At 41.7% G+C, this 7069-nt stretch overlaps 1 pseudogene; it reads right to left on the bottom strand.

The window, feature by feature from the left end:
* Positions 1-734: 734 nt before the first annotated feature.
* LOC148036488 (polyphenol oxidase A1, chloroplastic-like) lies at positions 735-4732 on the bottom strand (annotated as a pseudogene).
* Between the last annotated feature and the right edge of the window lie 2337 nt (positions 4733-7069).

The following is a 7069-nucleotide window of genomic DNA, read 5'->3' as shown; positions in this document are numbered from 1 at the left end:
ATGAAGTTGTTCTTGAGGGGGTAGCATTGGAAGGGGCTTGTGTGGTGAACAAAAATGTTGTACATAGAGAAATTTATCAGAAAGAAAAATAAGGGAAGCATAGGAACACCCTATTATAGGGTTAATTTTAATGTGTAGCTTAACATTGTTATGTTCCAGCTTAGGTTAAGGGGTTGGGGCATCCCGCATAAGCAAATAAAAAGTAAATGATATCTCTTTGAAGATTTGAAAGGTGCTCACAAAAACAATCATTTGTTGTGTATTTTCTCATTCTTCCTCTACTTCATCTCGCATTTCCTCCCTCCGTCCTTGGATTCTTCTATCTTTTGAGATCTCTAGTTATTATACCATATCAACTCAACAAAGAGCAGCCACTGTCATTGCCCCTAGTCGTGTACTTTGCACAAGAACAAGCAAACAAAGATGCAAAAGGCCTCTCTTCTTCTTTATGTTCATTCTCTTGTTCTCTCCCTTGCTCTACACGACTACTTGGAAGTTGCTATGGTATGTTTGCATATGGAAGGGATAAGAAGGCCATCTTGGAGAGGGAGGAGGCCATGTTGCAAGTAGAGAAGAAGAGATTGTGGATGAGGAGGAAGAAGAATGAATGAAGGGGAAGAACCACTCTGTTGCTACCATTTTGTTTTGCTTTGCTTCTTCTTCTTCTTCTATTGATATGGGAGCGGGTGCTAGCAAGAATCCATGACCTGCTCATCATTTTCTCTGCCTGCTTTTCAATTCGGGATTCTTCTTCTTCTTCTTCTAAGTAGACCTCCCCCACTAGAACATCGGATTTGTTCCCTTAAAAGATTCCATTTCACCCATAAGTTCTCCACTTCTAGGAAGCTCTTCCAAACTTCCCACAATCAATCGATATTAGCATGATGTGTATAGAAGACTAGATTTCTTCCACAGTAGCATAGATGGTGTCCATGTCTTTCTTGTGAATTTTCTCCTAATTACCTGTCCACCCATGGACACCCTTATATATAGGGCATTGTTTCAAGTTGTACCATATCCAGGCTCAGGGCCATCATCTTCCCGGTAGGCCTACCCGAAAAAGTTGTACTGTGTGGGTGCACCACACTGACCACCATCCGATGGGTAGTGGCAAGATTGGCAGCAATCTGCTCTTCAATTCTGCGAATTGAGGCATTCATATAATAGTAATCAATCATGATAGTGCCAGGGGACAAGTGGGAAGGTTCTCTATAATGATCTGTGAGGTTAGGAAATGAGACTTATGCCTGGGGGATGGTCATTCCATCTTGATGATTATAGTTCCAAAAGGGAAGACCAAATGTGTCATCCCCCAAAAGGCTGGCCAAGATGCGCTCATGAAAGTAGAGGTACCAACGATGGAAAGAGTAGAAAAGCCATGAGGCATGGACCTGAAGAGGGGTGGTAGAATTCCCCATCTGATAAGTTGCACCACAATAGGCACTATGGATGTTTGCCTACTGCATAAAGGATCGAGGTTCACCTACTACAGGAAGGGCCTTTGTCAGACCATAGGCCTTGTCCACTTTCGTTGCATACTTGTCTATGAGGGTATGGGCAATAGGCCAGACCTTAAGATTGCATTGAACACTCTCATTGAACTGGAACTTGATGGGGGCTTGTCCCAATTAGGCATGCAGTAGTAGTTGAAGGGAATCTCCTTGTCGAGGAGATTCAGGGGCAGGTGACAGTATTTGAGTTTGGGTGCGAGGATGGGATCCGCGCAAGCAACAAACACCATCATCATCATCATGGACAGCAACATCATGATGATGATGGAGATACTATAGGAAGGGGGAATTATTGCAGGGAGGATACAAGGCAGCCACACCTTGCTTGAGAGAGTAGAGACCCTGTGCTAGGGTTCAGGGTTCATCGCGTGCACAAGAAAGATGTGTTGATGCAACACACGCTTCACGAATTGAACGTGCGGCTTCAATGGAGGTCTGTTGACCTAGCATTACATGACTCTTCATCTCTCTTTCTGTTTCACAATCATTCCCTCTTTCCTTTATGCTACCTCTTTCCATTTCTCAAGATTGATTCAGAAGGAAGGGCTTATGGTCTTGATGACCAAGAAGTTGGGAACAAGGCTATGGAGGAAGAAACAAGAATTACTGAGGATAGTCGATGGACATGAGGTTGTTGTTTTAGATTTGGCCATTCTCCTGTGCCTCCTTTCACCTCCTCCTTATCCTCTTTATCTTTGATTTTTTATTTATTTTTGGTTAAATGCTGCAACAGATGATCATGTAGCCAGGCTTTTGTGCTATTGTTGTTGTACCTTAATCAATTTTGCTTCATGATGTGGTAGATGCTTCTTCTTCTTCATTTTCTTTCTCCTGTTGCATGTTCTTCTTTTGCTTCTTGTCACCATATAATCTCCATTAGGTTGCAGTTTGTTGAGATCAGCTTCTTTCCCCGGCTGCGCACCAAAATGGTAGAAACCCTCCCATGAACATAATCAACCACAAAACCAGGGACAAAGCACACAAAATCTATGTGTATGGCTCCGCCATTAATCTCAAGAACTGAAAATAAACCATAAATCTTCCACTTAATAATGAACAAACACGTTATCTTCATCATCTTCATACATAGCTTCAACCATTATGCAAGAACAAAAGGGACAATAAAATTTTGCACAAAAGATAGAGGAGAGAGGAGAGAGAACAAAATTTTGGCACCACCAAAAAGGAGAATATGCGATTGGACAAGAGAGGGAAGGGAAAGAGGCACATAACCACTCGTGCACTCCACCCCACCTCTTCCCCAAAAAGCACACCCCTTCGTATTTTTTTAAATTTTTTAAAAATTTTGATACATTTGATATTATAAGACCTTTGGCCTTTGATTTTGAGTATTCCTACCCTTTCCAAATGTATGCACGTAACACTTTTGTGTATACCATTTATATATGATGGATGTGGATGTGGATGTGGCCCCCTCATATCTCTATCTCTTTTTTGTGATTTTGTAACAATGTAAATGTTATCCCCTTTACAAAAGATGAAATTATGATATATGCATGGACATTTTTGTGCCTTGTTTTTATGCTTCTTTTGGTGTCATCAATTAGCTAAGCAACTCGACAAGTATTAGCCCAATAGTGACCCATATAGCTTTATGGAGCAATTTGAGAAAGTATCGAGGCTAACGGCCTCATAGACCTTGCTCAATGCACACAAGCTTTTGCACTTGAATATTACTTCTACTCAACTTCCCTACTCTATCTCTTTCTACTCGATTTATAGCTATATTTCTCATTGTTATCATACATAGCCTATGCAATGAAATTAGAGATAAATGTAGACTCAATGCACCAAGCACAATGTAGGTCAAACTCTTAAGTGGCATTTTATACTAAAAAATAAGTATTTCATAGTGTGTATGGTTTGAGCTTAGAAGGCTTGAACCCTCATCATTTTTCTAATCATGATGTGCCCCCATATCTATGGGGCTGAGTGCCTTCAAGGATGATTATAGTGGCAAAGGTTCAATGAAGGCTCGCTTGATTTGGGATGACAGCAATAGCTAGGTGAAAACATTGTACAATCATGTGTATTAGGATGCAAATGTCATTAATGGGGAGCTCAGTATAGCATTTGTACGAGGTGTTGTGATGATGGAGTTTGAATAGCAAAAGAGAAAGACCATGGAGGCCAGTGCATTACATGGGTAGTTTTTGTTGCTAAGGATGTAGTCATCATGTTGCCAAAGAAAATAGACATTGAAGAAAAAAGGCAATGATGGCTACAATCGAGAGTGGTCATCGATGGTGAGGGCTTCTTACATGGTCCAAAGGTGAAAGTTCATAGCCACAACAATATATCGAATGGGGGAAAGGTGGAGAATGATCCATATTCATGTATTGCATAGGTGGATGCATTCATGTACAAATCACAAATAGGATTTTGCACCTTCATTTTGATTTGAAGAGAAAAGGACAATGTCATGAATATGAAAGTGCAAGTTGTATAGCAATGGAGGCTTTTTAAAGGCAGTACAAATGCTTCACCCAAAGATTAGCACTCTTGAGCTAAGGTTGGCAACTTGCATTAATGATATTGACAAGCAAAAAATTTCAACCCAAATTGATAGTAATAGGGATAGTGTTAATGTAATGGTGCAAGAGATTGGTTGGTTCACTTTCCTATCCATATCTCTTCACTCCCAACAAGATCACTACCATGTCTCCTTTTTTGAATTTAGTGAAGCACTTTGGTAGATCTTGGGGTTTCTTTTGTTGTTCGACTTCGGATCCCTTTGGTTGTCCTCTCTTTTTCTCCTTCAACTATCTATACCATAGATGGATCAACAAGTCCTCTTTAGTGCGTCTGGTCTTAGTAGCTGGTCTAGGTATCTCTGGGTCACTCTTAGAGATCACCTTTAAATCTGAGTTAAACTAGCAACCCTCACTAGAGAAAATAGTTTCCCCTGGTGATCGCAGCTCTGAGGGTGATTCTGTTCTAAGAAGAGGTGTGGCACTTGGCTCGACCAATCTCGCTTGCTCATAGTCTATCACGTCTATGTGATCCAACCATGTGCAATCGTATTCTATCCTGAAGACTCCCTTCTCGACTCTAAATGCATTGACTTTTTGTGGCTTGGAGTCCACTCTTATTTGTTTGATCACTCGATTGTCTATGTCATACTCTTTTGTCTTGGCCTCTTCTTCACTTTCCTCATTCATGGAGTAGCAATCCTCATACTTGTTGCTATCGCGCTGCATTCTAATTGCCTATTGTTGTTTAGGCCTCTATTCTCATCAATGACTAATGCCCAGTTGTCATACATATCTTGATTCCATGCATGTTGGTGAGACAGGTGTGCTCACACTAGAGAGTTAATCAATCTCATCTTCTAGGATGGGCTCGATACCCTTTAGATGCTCTTGGGCTTCTCTCACCCACTCCTTAACCTTGTTAAACACTTCTAATTGGTGCCTTAGATTAAGATATTCTCCAATCTTGGAACTCCCCTTCTCTGATGTCTTGGGTGTTGAAGTCTCAGCCTCTACATCTGTGACTCGCTTTCCTCTCATTAGTTGGTCGCACTATTTATTTTTAGTGTTATTTTAGCGTTAGCTCTCTTTTTCTTCCTTTTGGTAAGTCTTCTTTCCCATTGAGGCTACATCTGGATTGCTAGGTCCTGGCAATGAAATGCTGGACCACTTCATTTGTGCTCTGGTAATCACAATGTTCAATGAGATGGAAGTGGCCTTGCCATCAAGTGTTTCAACTCCAAATACTCCCAAAGGTATAGATGGCATGATAGCAAAGCTAGTGGATGGTTTTTTCCTAGGGCATCTGGCATACAAATCAGTGATTCCACACTGAATGCATCTCGGGTCCGCCTTTTCTTGATTAGCTTGCTCTCGTTCAAGGTAGGAGATGAGATGTGCCTTGGGAGAATAGCCACAAGCCCAATATGAAATTGGTTCTTGGTTTTGTCCTCCTAGGCCTCTACCCCTTCCTTGATCTAACACCATCACTGATATTGGTCTAAAATCCATAAAAATGGGATTTCCCTCTTCGTCATAAGAGACTTAAGGGTTTACATATGTGTTGTCCTTGTTTGGCTCCTCTACATAGTGTATCGAAATGTCCTCAGTGGATGGGTCGCAAAGGGTCTAGGTGGTCTAAGGATGCCTATGGGATTAATGTCCATCTTGGGAACAATTGGCTTGGCATCATTAGGCATTGGGAGAGCTAATGGGTCTCCCCTTCCAAAGTGAGGCAGTCTATTTTTTGAGTAGTATGGTTGGCTATATGGTTGTGGGTATGGTAATCTCATTGGCAAACAACAATGCATAGCATCATCGCCAAACCTACTGCAATTGGCACAAGGTCTGGATCTAGGATCCATGCACTCGCTTGAGAGCCCCTCTGCAATGCATACATTGCATGTGAGGTCAAGTAGGTCATCTTATCATCTCTTGGCACTTGGCTAACTCCAGCTTTACATCCGCCAACTCCTAACTCGATTCAACACTCTTTCCTTTCTCTTGGTTACTCTGGCTAGATCTCTCGCTATGGTCGTAGCTCCCTCTGAGGTTCTAGAGGTTGCAGTATCTCGGCTTCTGGCCCTCAAGTCTCTCTCTTTGAGCAGGTCATCCACACATATGGCTTCTTTGAAGACCCTAGCTAGCATGTCCCTTTGCAAGTTTGAGTTGCTCACCAAGGCCTTGTAAATTTCTTCACTCCTAATTCTGCTTATGAATACAGTAAAGACCGCTCGTTTGCTAGGTTGCTTTGGGGCAGATGAGATTCTCTTAAAGAGACTCTACACATGGGTAAGATAATCTCAAATATCCTCCTTGTCTATTTGACTAACGTTCATTAGTCAGACAATAAGGTTATCCGAGTACCCTACCTTAGAGAATATCTTGATGAAGAGTCTCTTGACAATTGTTGAAGTTGTTACATTCGGCATTGTCTAGACTAGTATACCACATCCATCCTTATCCTCAAGGCAAAGATAAAAAGCTTGTGCACCTTGAGCAAAGGTCTAGCAGGCTGTTTGCCTTGCATACCTACTCAAACTACTCTATGAAGCTATATGGGTCAATGTTTGGCTGATACTTGTCGCGTTTCTTAGCAACTACGGGTATCTTTCCTACTAGCAACAAAGTTGCTAGGGCCGCTCCGCTCTACTATGTAGCCATATGATCTAAGAGTCGCTTCATGAGAAGCTCACTCAGTGTAAGGTTGGATTTTAGCGCTCTCTCCCTCTCCGCATTGGGTTTGTCCTATTTCGGTTAAGCAAGAACTACGATGCACTAAACCTCTCGTATTTCTATTTTCTTCCTTAGCCTTTGAGCTCGATATTTCTGATTGTAAGCGGCTATGCCTTGTACTACTTTCCTTTTGCCAATTTCCGCTCTCCTTGAGGTTAGCTATATGATGTCCTAAAATTGCCTACCATGATTCTCCATCTTGGTTTGCAAGTCATACCGATCGATCATCTATTGGATATTGATTGGGAAATCTCCCACCTCAACCTCATCATTTTTGTGATTAGTGCTAGGGCCAGACATGTCAGTTGTTTCCTGAGCCACTAAGGTGTC

Source organism: Lygodium microphyllum, chromosome 5 (genome assembly GCF_053477565.2).
Source record: "Lygodium microphyllum isolate KBCC chromosome 5, Lygodium_microphyllum_v1.1.10, whole genome shotgun sequence".
Taxonomy (NCBI): domain Eukaryota; kingdom Viridiplantae; phylum Streptophyta; class Polypodiopsida; order Schizaeales; family Lygodiaceae; genus Lygodium; species Lygodium microphyllum.
This window is presented reverse-complemented; position numbering and strand designations above follow the sequence as displayed.